This window comes from Scyliorhinus torazame, chromosome 28, assembly GCF_047496885.1.
Source record: "Scyliorhinus torazame isolate Kashiwa2021f chromosome 28, sScyTor2.1, whole genome shotgun sequence".
Taxonomy (NCBI): domain Eukaryota; kingdom Metazoa; phylum Chordata; class Chondrichthyes; order Carcharhiniformes; family Scyliorhinidae; genus Scyliorhinus; species Scyliorhinus torazame.
In genome coordinates, this window is record NC_092734.1 from 40,133,999 (window position 1) to 40,155,053 (window position 21,055).

Below are 21,055 nucleotides of genomic sequence, written 5' to 3' on the forward strand. Positions count from 1 at the left end.
ATTCACTCTCCATCCACTCACTCACCATCCACTCACTCACTATCCACTCACTCACCATCCACTCACTCACCATCCACTCACTCACCATCCACTCACTCACCATCCACTCACTCATTATCCACTCACTCACTATCCACTCACTCACCATCCACTCACTCACCATCCACTCACTCACCATCCACTCACTCACTATCCACTCACTCACCATCCACTCACCCACCATCCACTCACTCACTATCCACTCACTCACTATCCACTCACTCACCATCCACTCACTCACCATCCACTCACTCAGCATCGACTCACTCACCATCCACTCACTCTCCCTCCACTCACTCACCATCCACTCACTCACCATCCACTCACTCACCATCCGCTCACTCACCATCCACTCACTCACCATCCACTCACTCACCATCCACTCACTCACCATCCACTCACTCACTATCAACTCACTCACCATCCACTCACTCACCATCCACTCACTCACCATCCACTCACTCACTATCCACTCACTCATTATCCACTCACTCACCATCCACTCACTCACTATCCATTCACTCACCATCCACTCACTCACTATCAACTCACTCACCATCCACTCACTAACCATCCACTCACTCACCATCCACTCACTCACCATCCACTCACTCATTATCCACTCACTCACTATCCACTCACTCGCCATCCACTCACTCACCATCGACTCACTCACTATCCACTCACTCGACATCCACTCACTCCCCATCCACTCACTCACCATCCACTCACTCACTATCCACTCACTCATTATCCACTCACTCACCATCCACTCACTTACTATCCATTCACTCACCATCCACTCACTCACCATCCACTCACTCACCATCCACTCACTCACCATCCACTCACTCACTATCCACTCACTCATTATCCACTCACTCACCATCCACTCACTTACTATCCATTCACTCACCATCCACTCACTCACTATCAACTCACTCACTATCCACTCACTCATTATCCACTCACTCATTATCCACTCACTTATTATCCACTCACTCACCATCCACTCACTCACCATCAACTCGCTCACCATCTACTCCCTCTCCATCCACTCACTCACCATCCACTCACTCACTATCCACTCACTCACCATCCACTCACTCACCATCCACTCACTCACCATTCACTCACTCATCATCTACTCACTCACTATCCACTCACTCACTATCCACTCACTCACCTTCCACTCACTAACCATCCACTCACTCACCATCCACTCACTCATTATCCACTCACCCACCATCCACTCACTCACTATCCACTCACTCACTATCCACTCACTCTCCCTCCACTCACTCACCATCCACTCACTCACCATCCACTCACTCACCATCCACTCACTCACCATCCACTCACTCACCATCCACTCACTCACCATCCACTCACTCACCATCCACTCACTCACCATCCACTCACTCAGCATCGACTCACTCACCATCCACTCACTCACCATCCACTCACTCACCATCCACTCACTCACCATCCACTCACTCACTATCCACTCACTCATTATCCACTCACTCACCATCCACTCACTCACTATCCATTCACTCACCATCCACTCACTCACTATCAACTCACTCACCATCCACTCACTAACCATCCACTCACTCACCATCCACTCACTCACCATCCACTCACTCATTATCCACTCACTTATTATCCACTCACACACCATCCACTCACTCATTATCCACTCACTTATTATCCACTCACTCACCATCCACTCACTCACCATCCACTCACTCACTATCCACTCACTTATTATCCACTCACTCACCATCCACCCACTCACTATCCACTCACTCGCCATCCACTCACTCACCATCGACTCACTCACTATCCACTCACTCGACATCCACTCACTCACCTTCCACTCACTCACCATCCACTCACTCACCATCCACTCACTCACTACCCACTCACTCATTATCCACTCACTCACCATCCACTCACTTACTATCCATTCACTCACCATCCACTCACTCACTATCAACTCACTCACCATCCACTCACTAATCATCCACTCATTCGCCATCCACTCACTCACCATCCACTCACTAACCATTCACTCACTCACCATCCACTCACTCACTATCCACTCACTCACCATCCACTCACTCACCATCCACTCACTCACCATTCACTCACTCACCATCCACTCACTCACTATCCACTCACTCACTATCCACTCACTCACCTTCCACTCACTAACCATTCACTCACTCACCATCCACTCACTCACTATCCACTCACTCATTATCCACTCACTCACCATCCACTCACTCACCATCCACTCACTCACTATCCACTCACTCACCAGCCAATCACTCACTATCCACTCACTCACTATCCACTCACTCACCATCCACTCACTCACCATCCACTCACTCACTATCCACTCACTCACCATCCACTCACTCACTATCCACTCACTCACTATCCACTCACTCACTATCCACTCACTCACCATCCACTCACTCACTATCCACTCACTCACCAGCCACTCACTCACTAGCCACTCACTCATTATCCACTCACTCACCATTCACTCACTCACCATCCACTCACTCACTATCCACTCACTCACCAGCCACTCACTCACTATCCACTCACTCACTATCCACTCACTCACCATCCACTCACTCACCATCCACTCACTCACTATCCACTCACTCACCAGCCACTCACTCACTATCCACTCACTCACTATCCACTCACTCACCATCCACTCACTCACCATCCACTCACTCACCAACCACTCACTCACCATCCACTCACTCAAAATTCACTCACTCACCATCCACTCACTCACCATCCACTCACTCACCATCCACTCACTCACTATCCACTCACTCACCATCCGCTCACTCACCATCCACTCACTCAGCATCCACTCACTCACTATCCACTCACTCACCATCCACTCACTCACTATCCACTCACTCACCATCCACTCACTCACTATCCACTCACTCTCCCTCCACTCACTCACCATCCACTCACTCACCATCCACTCACTCACTATCCACTGATTTATTATCCACTCACTCACCATCCACTCACTCACCATCCATTCACTCACCATCCACTCACTCACCATCCACTCACTCATTATCCACTCACCCACCATCCACTCACTCACTATCCACTCACTCACTATCCACTCACTCTCCCTCCACTCACTCACCATCCACTCACTCACCATCCACTCACTCACCATCCACTCACTCACCATCCACTCACTCACTATCCACTCACTCATTATCCACTCACTCACCATCCACTCACTTACTATCCATTCACTCACCATCCACTCACTCACTATCAACTCACTCACCATCCACTCACTAATCATCCACTCATTCGCCATCCACTCACTCATTATCCACTCACTTATTATCCACTCACTCACCATCCACTCACTCACCATCCACTCACTCACCATCAACTCGCTCACCATCCACTCACTCTCCATCCACTCACTCACCATCCACTCACTCACTATTCACTCCCTCACCATCCCCTCGCTCCATCCACTCACTCACCATCCACTCACTCACTATCCACTCACTCACCACCAACTCACCATCCACTCCCTCACCAACCACTCGCTTACTTTCCTCTCACTCACCACCCACTCACTCTCCCTCCACTCACTCACCATCCACTCACTCACCATCCACTCACTCACCATCCACTCACTCACCATCCACTCACTCACTATCCACTCACTCACAATCGACTTACTCACCATGCACTCACTCAATATCCACTCACTCACCATCCACTCATTCACCATCCACTCACTCACTATCCACTCACTCACAATCCGCTCACTCACCATCCACTCACTCACCATCCACTCACTCACTATCCATTCACTCACTATCCACTCACTCACCATCCACTCACTCACCATTCACTCACTCACCATCGACTCAATCACCATCCACTCACTCACTATCCATTCACTCATTGTCCACTCACTCACCATCCACTCACTCACCATCCACTCACTCACCATCCACTCACTTACTATCCACTCACTCACCATCCACTCACTCAACATTCACTCACTCACCATCGACTCACTCACCATCCACTCACTCACTATCCATTCACTCACTATCCACTCACTCACCATCCACTCACTTATTATCCACTCACTCACCATCCACTCACTCACCATCAACTCACTCACTATCCACAGACTCACCTCCACTCACTCACCATCCACTCACTCACCATCCACTCATTCGCCATCCACACACTCACTATTCACTCCCTCACCATCCCCTCGCTCCATCCACTCACTCACCATCCACTCACTCACCATCCACTCACTCACCACCCACTCACTCTCCCTCCACTCACTCACCATCCACTCACTCACTATCCACTCACTCACCATCCACTCACTCACCATCCACTCACTCACCATCCACTCATTCACCATCCTCTCACTCACCACCCACTCACTCTCCCTCCACTCACTCTCCCTCCACTCACTCACCATCCACTCACTCACTATCCACTCACTCACTATCCACTCACTCACCATCCGCTCACTCACCATCCACTCACTCACCAACCACTCACTCACCATCCACTCACTCACCATCCACTCCCTCACCATCCACTCACTCACTATCCACTCACTCACCATCCACTCACTCACCATCCACTCACTCACCATCCACTCACTCACTATCCATTCACTCACTATCCACTCACTCACCATCCACTCACTCACCATTCACTCACTCACCATCGACTCACTCACCATCCACTCACTCACTATCCATTCACTCACTATCCACTCACTCACCATCCACTCACTCACCATCCACTCACTCACCATCCACTCACTCACCATCCACTCACTCACCATCCACTCACTCACCATCCACTAACTCAACATCCACTCACTCACCATCCACTCACTCACTATCCACTCACTCACGATCAACTCACTCGCCATCCACTCACTCTCCATCCACTCACACACCATCCACTCACTCACTATCCACTCACTGTCTATCCACTCACTCACTATCCACTCACTCGCCATCCACGCACTCACTATCTACTCACTCACCATCCACTCACTCACTATCCACTCACTCACCATCCACTCACTCACTATCCACTCCGCCATCCACTCACTCACCATAGATTCACTCACTATCCACTCACTCGCCATCCACTCACTCACCATCCACTCAATCACCATCGACTCACTCACTATGCACTCACTCGCCATCCACTCACTCACCATCCACTCACTCACCATCCACTCACTTATTATCCTCTCACTCACCATTCACTCACTCACTATCCATTAACTCGCCATCCACTCACTCACCATCCACTCACTCACCATCCATTCACTCACCATCCACTCACTCACCATCCACTCACTCACCATCCACTCACTCACCATCCACTCACTCACCATCCACTCACTCGCCATCGACTCACTCACCATCCACTCACTTATTATCCTCTCACTCACCATTCACTCACTCACTATCCATTAACTCGCCATCCACTCACTCACCATCCACTCACTCACCATCCACTCACTCACCATCCATTCACTCGCCATCCACTCACTCACCATCCACTCACTCACCATCCACTCACTGACTATCCACTCACTTATTATCCACTCACTCACCATCCACTCACTTATTAACCTCTCACTCACCATTCACTCACTCACTATCCATTAACTCACCATCCACTCACTCACCATCCACTCACTCACCATCCACTCACTCACCATCCACTCACTCACCATTCACTCACTCACTATCCATTAACTCACCATCCACTCACTCACCATCCACTCACTCACCATCCATTCACTCACCATCCACTCACTCACCATCCACTCACTCACCATCCACTCACTCACCACCCACTCACTCACCATCCACTCACTCACTATCCACTCACTTATTATCCACTCACTCACCATCCACTCATTTATTATCCACTCACTTACCATCCACTCACTCACTATCCACTAACTCGCCATCCACTCACTCAACATCGACTCACTCACTATCCACTCACTCGCCATCCACTCACTTCCCATCGACTCACTCACCATCCACTCACTCACCATCGACTCACTCACCACCCACTCACTCACCATCCACTCACTGACTATCCACTCACTTATTATCCACTCATTCACCATTCACTCACTCACTATCCATTAACTCGCAATCCACTCACTCACCATCCACTCACTCACCATCCACTCACTCATCATCCATTCACTCATCATCCATTCACTCACCATCCACTCACTCACCATTCACTCACTCACTATCCATTAACTCGCAATCCACTCACTCACCATCCACTCACTCACTATCCACTCACTCACCATCCACTCACTCACCATCCACTCACTCACCATCCACTCACTCACCATCCACTCACTCACTATCCACTCACTCACCATCCATTCACTCACCATCCACTCACTCACTATCCACTCACTCACTATCCACTCACTCACCATCCACTCACTCACCATCCACTCACTCACCATCCACTCACTCACTATCCACTCACTCACCATCCATTCACTCACCATCCACTCACTCACTATCCACTCACTCACCATCCACTCACTCACCATCCACTCACTCACCATCCACTCACTCACCATCCACTCAGTCACCATCCATTCACTCACCATCCACTCACTCACTATCCACTCACTCACCATCCACTCACTCACCATCCACTCACTCACCATCCACTCACATACCATCCACTCACTCACTATCGAATTACTCACGATCCACTCACTCACCATTCACTCACTCACCATCCACTCACTCACTATCCACTCACTCACTATCCACTCACTCACCATCCACTCACTCGCCATCGACTCACTCACCATCCACTCACTCACTATCCGCTCACTCATTATCCACTCAGTCACCATCCACTCACTCAGTATCCACTCATTCACCATCCACTCACTCACCCTCCACTCACTCACCCTCCAATCACTCACCATCCACTCACTCACCATCAACTCACTCACCATCCACTCACTTACCATCCACTCACTCACTATCCAATCACTCGCCATCCACTCACTCACCATCGACTCACTCACCATCCACTCACTCATCATCCACTCACTCCATCCACTCACTCACCATCCACTCAATCACTACCCACTCACTCACCATCCACTCAGTCACCATCCACTCACTCACCATCCACTCACTCACTATCCACTCACTCACCATCCACTCACTCACCATCCACTCACTCACTATTCACTCACTCACCATCCTCTCACTCACCATCCACTCACTCACCATCCACTCACTCCATCCACTCACTCCATCCACTCACTCACCATCCACTCACTCCATCCACTCACTTACCATCCACTCACTCACTATCCAATCACTCACCATCTACTCCCTCACCATCCACTCACTCGCCATCCACTCACTCACCATCCACTCACTCCATCCACTCACTCACCATCCACTCACTCGCCATCCACTCACTCACCATCCACTCACTCCATCCACTCACTAACTATCCACTCACTGGCCATCCACTCACTCACTATCCACTCACTCATTATCCACTCACTCACCATCCATTCACTCACCATCCACTCACTCACCATCCACTCACTCACTATTCAATCACTCACCATCCACTCACTCACCATCCACTCACTCATTATCCACTCACTCACCATCCATTCACTCACCATCCACTCACTCACCATCCACTCACTCACTATTCAATCACTCACCATCCACTCACTCACCATCCACTCACTCATTATCCACTCACTCACCATCCACTCACTCACCATCCACTCACTCACCATCCACTCACTCACTATTCACTCACTCACCATCCACTCACTCACCATCCACTCACTCACTATTCACTCACTCACCATCCACTCACTCACCATCCACTCACACACTATCCTCTCACTCACCATCCACTCACTCACCATCCACTCACTCACTATCCTCTCACTCATCATCCACTCACTCACCATCCACTCACTCACTTTTCACTCACTCGCCATCCACTCACTCACCATCCACTCACTCACTATCCATTCACTCACCATCCACTCACTCACCATTCACTCACTCGCCATCCACTAACTCACTATCCTCTCACTCATCATCCACTCACTCACCATCCACTCACTCACTATTCACTCACTCACCATCCACTCACTCACCATCCACTCACTCACTTTTCACTCACTCGCCATCCACTCACTCACCATCCACTCACTCACTATCCATTCACTCACCATCCACTCACTCACCATTCACTCACTCGCCATCCACTCACTCACTATCCACTCACTCACTATCCACTCACTCACCATCCACTCACTAACCATTAACTCACTCACCATCCACTCACTCACTATTCACTCACTCACCATCCACTCACTCACCATCCACTCACTCACCATCCACTCACTCACTATCCTCTCACTCACAATCCACTCACTCACCATCCACTCACTCACCATCCACTCACTCACCATCCACACACTCACTATCCTCTCACTCACTATCCACTCACTCACCATCCACTCACTCACCATCCACTCACTCACCATCCACTCACTCACTATCCACTCACTCACCATCCACTCACTCACCATCCACTCACTCACCATTCACTCACTCACCATCCACTCACTCACTATCCACTCACTCACTATCCACTCACTCACCTTCCACTCACTAACCAATCACTCACTCACCATCCACTCACTCACTATCCACTCACTCATTATCCACTCATTCACCATCCACTCACTCACTATCCACTCACTCACTATCCACTCACTCACCATCCACTCACTCACCATCCACTCACTCACTATCCACTCACTCACCATCCACTCACTCACTATCCACTCACTCACTATCAACTCACTCACTATCCACTCACTCACCATCCACTCACTCACTATCCACTCACTCACCAGCCACTCACTCACTATCCACTCACTCATTATCCACTCACTCACCATTCACTCACTCACCATCCACTCACTCACTATCCACTCACTCACCAGCCACTCACTCACTATCCACTCACTCACTATCCACTCACTCACCATCCACTCACTCACCATCCACTCACTCACTATCCACTCACTCACCAGCCACTCACTCACTATCCACTCACTCACTATCCACTCACTCACCATCCACTCACTCACCATCCACTCACTCACCAACCACTCACTCACCATCCACTCACTCAAAATTCACTCACTCACCATCCACTCACTCACCATCCACTCACTCACCATCCACTCACTCACTATCCACTCACTCACCATCCGCTCACTCACCATCCACTCACTCAGCATCCACTCACTCACTATCCACTCACTCACCTTTCACTCACTCACCATCCACTCACTTACTATCCACTCACGCATTATCCACTTACTCAACATCCACTCACTCACTATCCACTCACTCATTATCCACTGACTCACCATCCACTCACTCGCCAATCACTCACTCACCATCCACTCACTCGCCATCCACTCACTCACCATCCACTCACTCATTATCCACTCACCCACCATCCACTCACTCACTATCCACTCACTCACTATCCACTCACTCTCCCTCCACCCACTCACCATCCACTCACTCACCATCCACTCACCCACCATCCACTCACTCACTATCCACTCACTCACTATCCACTGACTTATTATCCACTCACTCACCATCCACTCACTCACCATCCACTCACTCACTATCCACTCACTCACCATCCACTCACTCACTATCCACTCACTCACCATCCACTCACTCACTATCCACTCACTCTCCCTCCACTCACTCACCATCCACTCACTATCCACTCACTCACCATCCACTCACTCACTATCCACTCACTCACCATCCACTCACTCACCATCCACTCACTCACCATCCACTCACTCACCATCCACTCACTCACTATCCACTCACTCACCATCCACTCACTCACCATCCACTCACTCACCATCCACTCACTCACCATCCACTCACTCACCATCCACTCACTCACTATCCACTCACTCACCATCCATTCACTCACCATCCACTCACTCACTATCCACTCACTCACTATCCACTCACTCACCATCCACTCACTCACCATCCACTCACTCACCATCCACTCACTCACTATCCACTCACTCACCATCCATTCACTCACCATCCACTCACTCACTATCCACTCACTCACCATCCACTCACTCACCATCCACTCACTCACCATCCACTCACTCACCATCCACTCAGTCACCATCCATTCACTCACCATCCACTCACTCACTATCCACTCACTCACCATCCACTCACTCACCATCCACTCACTCACCATCCACTCACATACCATCCACTCACTCACTATCGAATTACTCACGATCCACTCACTCACCATTCACTCACTCACCATCCACTCACTCACTATCCACTCACTCACTATCCACTCACTCACCATCCACTCACTCGCCATCGACTCACTCACCATCCACTCACTCACTATCCGCTCACTCATTATCCACTCAGTCACCATCCACTCACTCAGTATCCACTCATTCACCATCCACTCACTCACCCTCCACTCACTCACCCTCCAATCACTCACCATCCACTCACTCACCATCAACTCACTCACCATCCACTCACTTACCATCCACTCACTCACTATCCAATCACTCGCCATCCACTCACTCACCATCGACTCACTCACCATCCACTCACTCATCATCCACTCACTCCATCCACTCACTCACCATCCACTCAATCACTACCCACTCACTCACCATCCACTCAGTCACCATCCACTCACTCACCATCCACTCACTCACTATCCACTCACTCACCATCCACTCACTCACCATCCACTCACTCACTATTCACTCACTCACCATCCTCTCACTCACCATCCACTCACTCACCATCCACTCACTCCATCCACTCACTCCATCCACTCACTCACCATCCACTCACTCCATCCACTCACTTACCATCCACTCACTCACTATCCAATCACTCACCATCTACTCCCTCACCATCCACTCACTCGCCATCCACTCACTCACCATCCACTCACTCCATCCACTCACTCACCATCCACTCACTCGCCATCCACTCACTCACCATCCACTCACTCCATCCACTCACTAACTATCCACTCACTGGCCATCCACTCACTCACTATCCACTCACTCATTATCCACTCACTCACCATCCATTCACTCACCATCCACTCACTCACCATCCACTCACTCACTATTCAATCACTCACCATCCACTCACTCACCATCCACTCACTCATTATCCACTCACTCACCATCCATTCACTCACCATCCACTCACTCACCATCCACTCACTCACTATTCAATCACTCACCATCCACTCACTCACCATCCACTCACTCACTATTCACTCACTCACCATCCACTCACTCACCATCCACTCACTCACTATTCACTCACTCACCATCCACTCACTCACCATCCACTCACACACTATCCTCTCACTCACCATCCACTCACTCACCATCCACTCACTCACTATCCTCTCACTCATCATCCACTCACTCACCATCCACTCACTCACTTTTCACTCACTCGCCATCCACTCACTCACCATCCACTCACTCACTATCCATTCACTCACCATCCACTCACTCACCATTCACTCACTCGCCATCCACTCACTCACTATTCACTCACTCACCATCCACTCACTCACCATCCACTCACTCACTTTTCACTCACTCGCCATCCACTCACTCACCATCCACTCACTCACTATCCATTCACTCACCATCCACTCACTCACCATTCACTCACTCGCCATCCACTCACTCACTATCCACTCACTCACTATCCACTCACTCACCATCCACTCACTAACCATTAACTCACTCACCATCCACTCACTCACTATTCACTCACTCACCATCCACTCACTCACCATCCACTCACTCACCATCCACTCACTCACTATCCTCTCACTCACAATCCACTCACTCACCATCCACTCACTCACCATCCACTCACTCACCATCCACACACTCACTATCCTCTCACTCACTATCCACTCACTCACCATCCACTCACTCACCATCCACTCACTCACCATCCACTCACTCACTATCCACTCACTCACCATCCACTCACTCACCATCCACTCACTCACCATTCACTCACTCACCATCCACTCACTCACTATCCACTCACTCACTATCCACTCACTCACCTTCCACTCACTAACCAATCACTCACTCACCATCCACTCACTCACTATCCACTCACTCATTATCCACTCATTCACCATCCACTCACTCACTATCCACTCACTCACTATCCACTCACTCACCATCCACTCACTCACCATCCACTCACTCACTATCCACTCACTCACCATCCACTCACTCACTATCCACTCACTCACTATCAACTCACTCACTATCCACTCACTCACCATCCACTCACTCACTATCCACTCACTCACCAGCCACTCACTCACTATCCACTCACTCATTATCCACTCACTCACCATTCACTCACTCACCATCCACTCACTCACTATCCACTCACTCACCAGCCACTCACTCACTATCCACTCACTCACTATCCACTCACTCACCATCCACTCACTCACCATCCACTCACTCACTATCCACTCACTCACCAGCCACTCACTCACTATCCACTCACTCACTATCCACTCACTCACCATCCACTCACTCACCATCCACTCACTCACCAACCACTCACTCACCATCCACTCACTCAAAATTCACTCACTCACCATCCACTCACTCACCATCCACTCACTCACCATCCACTCACTCACTATCCACTCACTCACCATCCGCTCACTCACCATCCACTCACTCAGCATCCACTCACTCACTATCCACTCACTCACCTTTCACTCACTCACCATCCACTCACTTACTATCCACTCACGCATTATCCACTTACTCAACATCCACTCACTCACTATCCACTCACTCATTATCCACTGACTCACCATCCACTCACTCGCCAATCACTCACTCACCATCCACTCACTCGCCATCCACTCACTCACCATCCACTCACTCATTATCCACTCACCCACCATCCACTCACTCACTATCCACTCACTCACTATCCACTGACTTATTATCCACTCACTCACCATCCACTCACTCACCATCCACTCACTCACTATCCACTCACTCACCATCCACTCACTCACTATCCACTCACTCACCATCCACTCACTCACTATCCACTCACTCTCCCTACACTCACTCACCATCCACTCACTCACCATCCACTCACTCACCATCCACTCACTCACCATCCACTCACTCACCATCCACTCACTCACCATCCACTCACTCACCATCCACTCACTCACCATCCACTCACTCACCATCCACTCACTCACCATCCACTCACTCACCATCCACTCACTCACTATCCACTCACTCACTATCCACTCACTCACCATCCACTCACTCACCATCCACTCACTCACCATCCACTCACTCACCATCCACTCACTCACCATCCACTCACTCACTATCCACTCACTCACCATCCACTCACTCACCATTCACTCACTCACCATCCACTCACTCACCATCCACTCACTCACCATCCAGTCACTCATTATCCACTCACTCACTATCCACTCACTCACCATCCACTCACTCATCATCCACTCACTCACCATCCACTCACTCACTTTTCACTCACTCGCCATCCACTCACTCACCATCCACTCACTCACTATCCATTCACTCACCATCCACTCACTCACCATTCACTCACTCGCCATCCACTCACTCACTATTCACTCACTCACCATCCACTCACTCACCATCCACTCACTCACTTTTCACTCACTCGCCATCCACTCACTCACCATCCACTCACTCACTATCCATTCACTCACCATCCACTCACTCACCATTCACTCACTCGCCATCCACTCACTCACTATCCACTCACTCACTATCCACTCACTCACCATCCACTCACTAACCATTAACTCACTCACCATCCACTCACTCACTATTCACTCACTCACCATCCACTCACTCACCATCCACTCACTCACCATCCACTCACTCACTATCCTCTCACTCACAATCCACTCACTCACCATCCACTCACTCACCATCCACTCACTCACCATCCACACACTCACTATCCTCTCACTCACTATCCACTCACTCACCATCCACTCACTCACCATCGACTCACTCACCATCCACTCACTCACCATCCACTCACTCACTATCCTCTCACTCACAATCCACTCACTCACCATCCACTCACTCACCATCCACTCACTCACCATCCACACACTCACTATCCTCTCACTCACTATCCACTCACTCACCATCCACTCACTCACCATCCACTCACTCACCATCCACTCACTCACCATCCACTCACTCACTATCCACTCACTCACCATCCACTCACTCACCATCCACTCACTCACCATTCACTCACTCACCATCCACTCACTCACTATCCACTCACTCACTATCCACTCACTCACCTTCCACTCACTAACCAATCACTCACTCACCATCCACTCACTCACTATCCACTCACTCATTATCCACTCATTCACCATCCACTCACTCACTATCCACTCACTCACTATCCACTCACTCACCATCCACTCACTCACCATCCACTCACTCACTATCCACTCACTCACCATCCACTCACTCACTATCCACTCACTCACTATCAACTCACTCACTATCCACTCACTCACCATCCACTCACTCACTATCCACTCACTCACCAGCCACTCACTCACTATCCGCTCACTCATTATCCACTCACTCACCATTCACTCACTCACCATCCACTGACTCACTATCCACTCACTCACCAGCCACTCACTCACTATCCACTCACTCACTATCCATTCACTCACCATCCACTCACTCACCATCCACTCACTCACTATCCACTCACTCACCAGCCACTCACTCACCATCCACTCACTCACCAACCACTCACTCACCATCCACTCACTCAAAATTCACTCACTCACCATCCACTCACTCACCATCCACTCACTCACCATCCACTCACTCACTATCCACTCACTCACCATCCGCTCACTCACCATCCACTCACTCAGCATCCACTCACTCACTATCCACTCACTCACCTTTCACTCACTCACCATCCACTCACTTACTATCCACTCACGCATTATCCACTTACTCAACATCCACTCACTCATTATCCACTGACTCACCATCCACTCACTCGCCAATCACTCACTCACCATCCACTCACTCGCCATCCACTCACTCACCATCCACTCACTCATTATCCACACACCCACCATCCACTCACTCACTATCCACTCACTCACTATCCACTCACTCTCCCTCCACCCACTCACCATCCACTCACTCACCATCCACTCACTCACCATCCACCCACTCACCATCCACTCACTCACCATCCACTCACTCACTATCCACTCACTCTCCCTCCACCCACTCACCATCCACTCACTCACCATCCACTCACTCACCATCCACTCACTCACCATCCACTCACTCACTATCCACTCACTCACCATCCACCCACTCACCATCCACTCACTCACCATCCACTCACTCACCATCCACTCACTCACCATCCACTCACTCACCATCCACCCACTCACCATCCACTCACTCACCATCCACTCACTCACTATCCACTCACTCTCCCTCCACCCACTCACCATCCACTCACTCACCATCCACTCACTCACCATCCACTCACTCACCATCCACTCACTCACTATCCACTGACTTATTATCCACTCACTCACCATCCACTCACTCACCATCCACTCACTCACCATCCACTCACTCACCATCCACTCACTCACCATCCACTCACTCACCATCCACTCACTCACTATCCACTCACTCACCATCCACTCACTCACCATCCACTCACTCACCATCCACTCACTCACTATCCATTCACTCACCATCCACTCACTCACCATCCACTCACTCACCATCCACTCACTCACCATCCACTCACTCACCATCCACTCACTCACTATCCACTCACTCACCATCCACTCACTCACCATCCACTCACTCACCATCCACTCACTCACTATCCACTCACTCACTATCCACTCACTCACCATCCACTCACTCACCATCCACTCACTCACTATCCACTCACTCACTATCCACTCACTCACCATCCACTCACTCACTATCCACTCACTCTCCCTCCACTCACTCACCATCCACTCACCATCCACTCACTCACCATCCACTCACTCACTATCCATTCACTCACCATCCACTCACTCACCATCCACTCACTCACCATCCACTCACTCATTATCCACTCACTCACCATCCACTCACTCATTATCCACTCACCCACCATCCACTCACTCACTATCCACTCACTCACCATCCACTCACTCACCATCCACTCACTCGCCATCCACTCACTCACCATCCACTCACTCACCATCCACTCACTCACCATCCACTCACTCACCATCCACTCACTCACTATCCACTCACTCACCATCCACTCACTCACCATCCACTCACTCACTATCCACTCACTCACTATCCACTCACTCATTATCCACTCACTCACCATCCACTCACTCACCATTCACTCACTCACCATCCACTCACTCACCATCCACTCACTCACCATCCACTCACTCATTATCCACTCACTCACTATCCACTCACTCACCATCCACTCACTCACCATCCACTCACTCACCATCCACTCACTCACTATCCACTCACTCACCATCCACTCACTCAGCATCGACTTACTCACCATCCACTCACTCTCCCTCCACTCACTCACCATCCACTCACTCACCATCCGCTCACTCACCATCCGCTCACTCACCATCCACTCACTCACCATCCACTCACTCACCATCCACTCACTCACCATCCACTCACTCACTATCAACTCACTCACCATCCACTCACTCACCATCCACTCACTCACCATCCACTCACTCACTATCCACTCACTCATTATCCACTCACTCACCTTCCACTCACTCACTATCCATTCACTCACCATCCACTCACTCACTATCAACTCACTCACCATCCACTCACTAACCATCCACTCACTCACCATCCACTCACTCACCATCCACTCACTCATTATCCACTCACTCACTATCCACTCACTCGCCATCCACTCACTCACCATCGACTCACTCACTATCCACTCACTCGACATCCACTCACTCACCTTCCACTCACTCACTATCCACTCACTCACCATCCACTCACTCACCATCCACTCACTCACTATCCACTCACTCATTATCCACTCACTCACCATCCACTCACTTACTATCCATTCACTCACCATCCACTCACTCACTATCAACTCACTCACTATCCACTCACTCATTATCCACTCACTCATTATCCACTCACTTATTATCCACTCACTCACCATCCACTCACTCACCATCAACTCGCTCACCATCCACTCCCTCTCCATCCACTCACTCACCATCCACTCACTCACTATCCACTCACTCACCATCCACTCACTCACCATCCACTCACTCACCATTCACTCACTCATCATCCACTCACTCACTATCCACTCACTCACTATCCACTCACTCACCTTCCACTCACTAACCATCCACTCACTCACCATCCACTCACTCATTATCCACTCACCCACCATCCACTCACTCACTATCCACTCACTCACTATCCACTCACTCTCCCTCCACTCACTCACCATCCACTCACTCACCATCCACTCACTCACCATCCACTCACTCACCATCCACTCACTCACCATCCACTCACTCACTATCAACTCACTCACCATCCACTCACTCACCATCCACTCACTCAGCATCGACTCACTCACCATCCACTCACTCACCATCCACTCACTCACCATCCACTCATTCACCATCCACTCACTCACTATCCACTCACTCATTATCCACTCACTCACCATCCACTCACTCACTATCCATTCACTCACCATCCACTCACTCACTATCAACTCACTCACCATCCACTCACTAACCATCCACTCACTCACCATCCACTCACTCACCATCCACTCACTCATTATCCACTCACTTATTATCCACTCACACACCATCCACTCACTCATTATCCACTCACTTATTATCCACTAACTCACCATCCACTCACTCACCATCCACTCACTCACTATCCACTCACTTATTATCCACTCACTCACCATCCACCCACTCACTATCCACTCACTCGCCATCCACTCACTCACCATCGACTCACTCACTATCCACTCACTCGACATCCACTCACTCACCTTCCACTCACTCACCATCCACTCACTCACCATCCACTCACTCACTATCCACTCACTCATTATCCACTCACTCACCATCCACTCACTTACTATCCATTCACTCACCATCCACTCACTCACTATCAACTCACTCACCATCCACTCACTAATCATCCACTCATTCGCCATCCACTCACTCACTATCCACTCACTCACCATCCACTCACTCACCATCCACTCACTAACCATTCACTCACTCACCATCCACTCACTCACTATCCACTCACTCACCATCCACTCACTCACCATCCACTCACTCACCATTCACTCACTCACCATCCACTCACTCACTATCCACTCACTCACTATCCACTCACTCACCTTCCACTCACTAACCATTCACTCACTCACCATCCACTCACTCACTATCCACTCACTCATTATCCACTCACTCACCATCCACTCACTCACCATCCACTCACTCACTATCCACTCACTCACCAGCCAATCACTCACTATCCACTCACTCACTATCCACTCACTCACCATCCACTCACTCACCATCCACTCACTCACTATCCACTCACTCACCATCCACTCACTCACTATCCACTCACTCACTATCCACTCACTCACTATCCACTCACTCACCATCCACTCACTCACTATCCACTCACTCACCAGCCACTCACTCACTAGCCACTCACTCATTATCCACTCACTCACCATTCACTCACTCACCATCCACTCACTCACTATCCACTCACTCACCAGCCACTCACTCACTATCCACTCACTCACTATCCACTCACTCACCATCCACTCACTCACCATCCACTCACTCACTATCCACTCACTCACCAGCCACTCACTCACTATCCACTCACTCACTATCCACTCACTCACCATCCACTCACTCACCATCCACTCACTCACCAACCACTCACTCACCATCCACTCACTCAAAATTCACTCACTCACCATCCACTCACTCACCATCCACTCACTCACCATCCACTCACTCACTATCCACTCACTCACCATCCGCTCACTCACCATCCACTCACTCAGCATCCACTCACTCACTATCCACTCACTCACCATCCACTCACTCACTATCCACTCACTCACCATCCACTCACTCACTATCCACTCACTCTCCCTCCACTCACTCACCATCCACTCACTCACCATCCACTCACTCACTATCCACTGATTTATTATCCACTCACTCACCATCCACTCACTCACCATCCATTCACTCACCATCCACTCACTCACCATCCACTCACTCATTATCCACTCACCCACCATCCACTCACTCACTATCCACTCACTCACTATCCACTCACTCTCCCTCCACTCACTCACCATCCACTCACTCACCATCCACTCACTCACCATCCACTCACTCACCATCCACTCACTCACCATCCACTCACTCACTATCCACTCACTCATTATCCACTCACTCACCATCCACTCACTTACTATCCATTCACTCACCATCCACTCACTCACTATCAACTCACTCACCATCCACTCACTAATCATCCACTCATTCGCCATCCACTCACTCATTATCCACTCACTTATTATCCACTCACTCACCATCCACTCACTCACCATCAACTCGCTCACCATCCACTCACTCTCCATCCACTCACTCACCATCCACTCACTCACTATTCACTCCCTCACCATCCCCTCGCTCCATCCACTCACTCACCATCCACTCACTCACTATCCACTCACTCACCACCAACTCACCATCCACTCCCTCACCAACCACTCGCTTACTTTCCTCTCACTCACCACCCACTCACTCTCCCTCCACTCACTCACCATCCACTCACTCACCATCCACTCACTCACCATCCACTCACTCACCATCCACTCACTCACTATCCACTCACTCACAATCGACTTACTCACCATGCACTCACTCAATATCCACTCACTCACCATCCACTCATTCACCATCCACTCACTCACTATCCACTCACTCACAATCCGCTCACTCACCATCCACTCACTCACCATCCACTCACTCACTATCCATTCACTCACTATCCACTCACTCACCATCCACTCACTCACCATTCACTCACTCACCATCGACTCAATCACCATCCACTCACTCACTATCCATTCACTCATTGTCCACTCACTCACCATCCACTCACTCACCATCCACTCACTCACCATCCACTCACTCACCATCCACTCACTTACTATCCACTCACTCACCATCCACTCACTCAACATTCACTCACTCACCATCGACTCACTCACCATCCACTCACTCACTATCCATTCACTCACTATCCACTCACTCACCATCCACTCACTTATTATCCACTCACTCACCATCCACTCACTCACCATCAACTCACTCACTATCCACAGACTCACCTCCACTCACTCACCATCCACTCACTCACCATCCACTCATTCGCCATCCACACACTGACAATCCACTCACTCACCATCCACTCACTCACTATTCACTCCCTCACCATCCCCTCGCTCCATCCACTCACTCACCATCCACTCACTCACCATCCACTCACTCACCACCCACT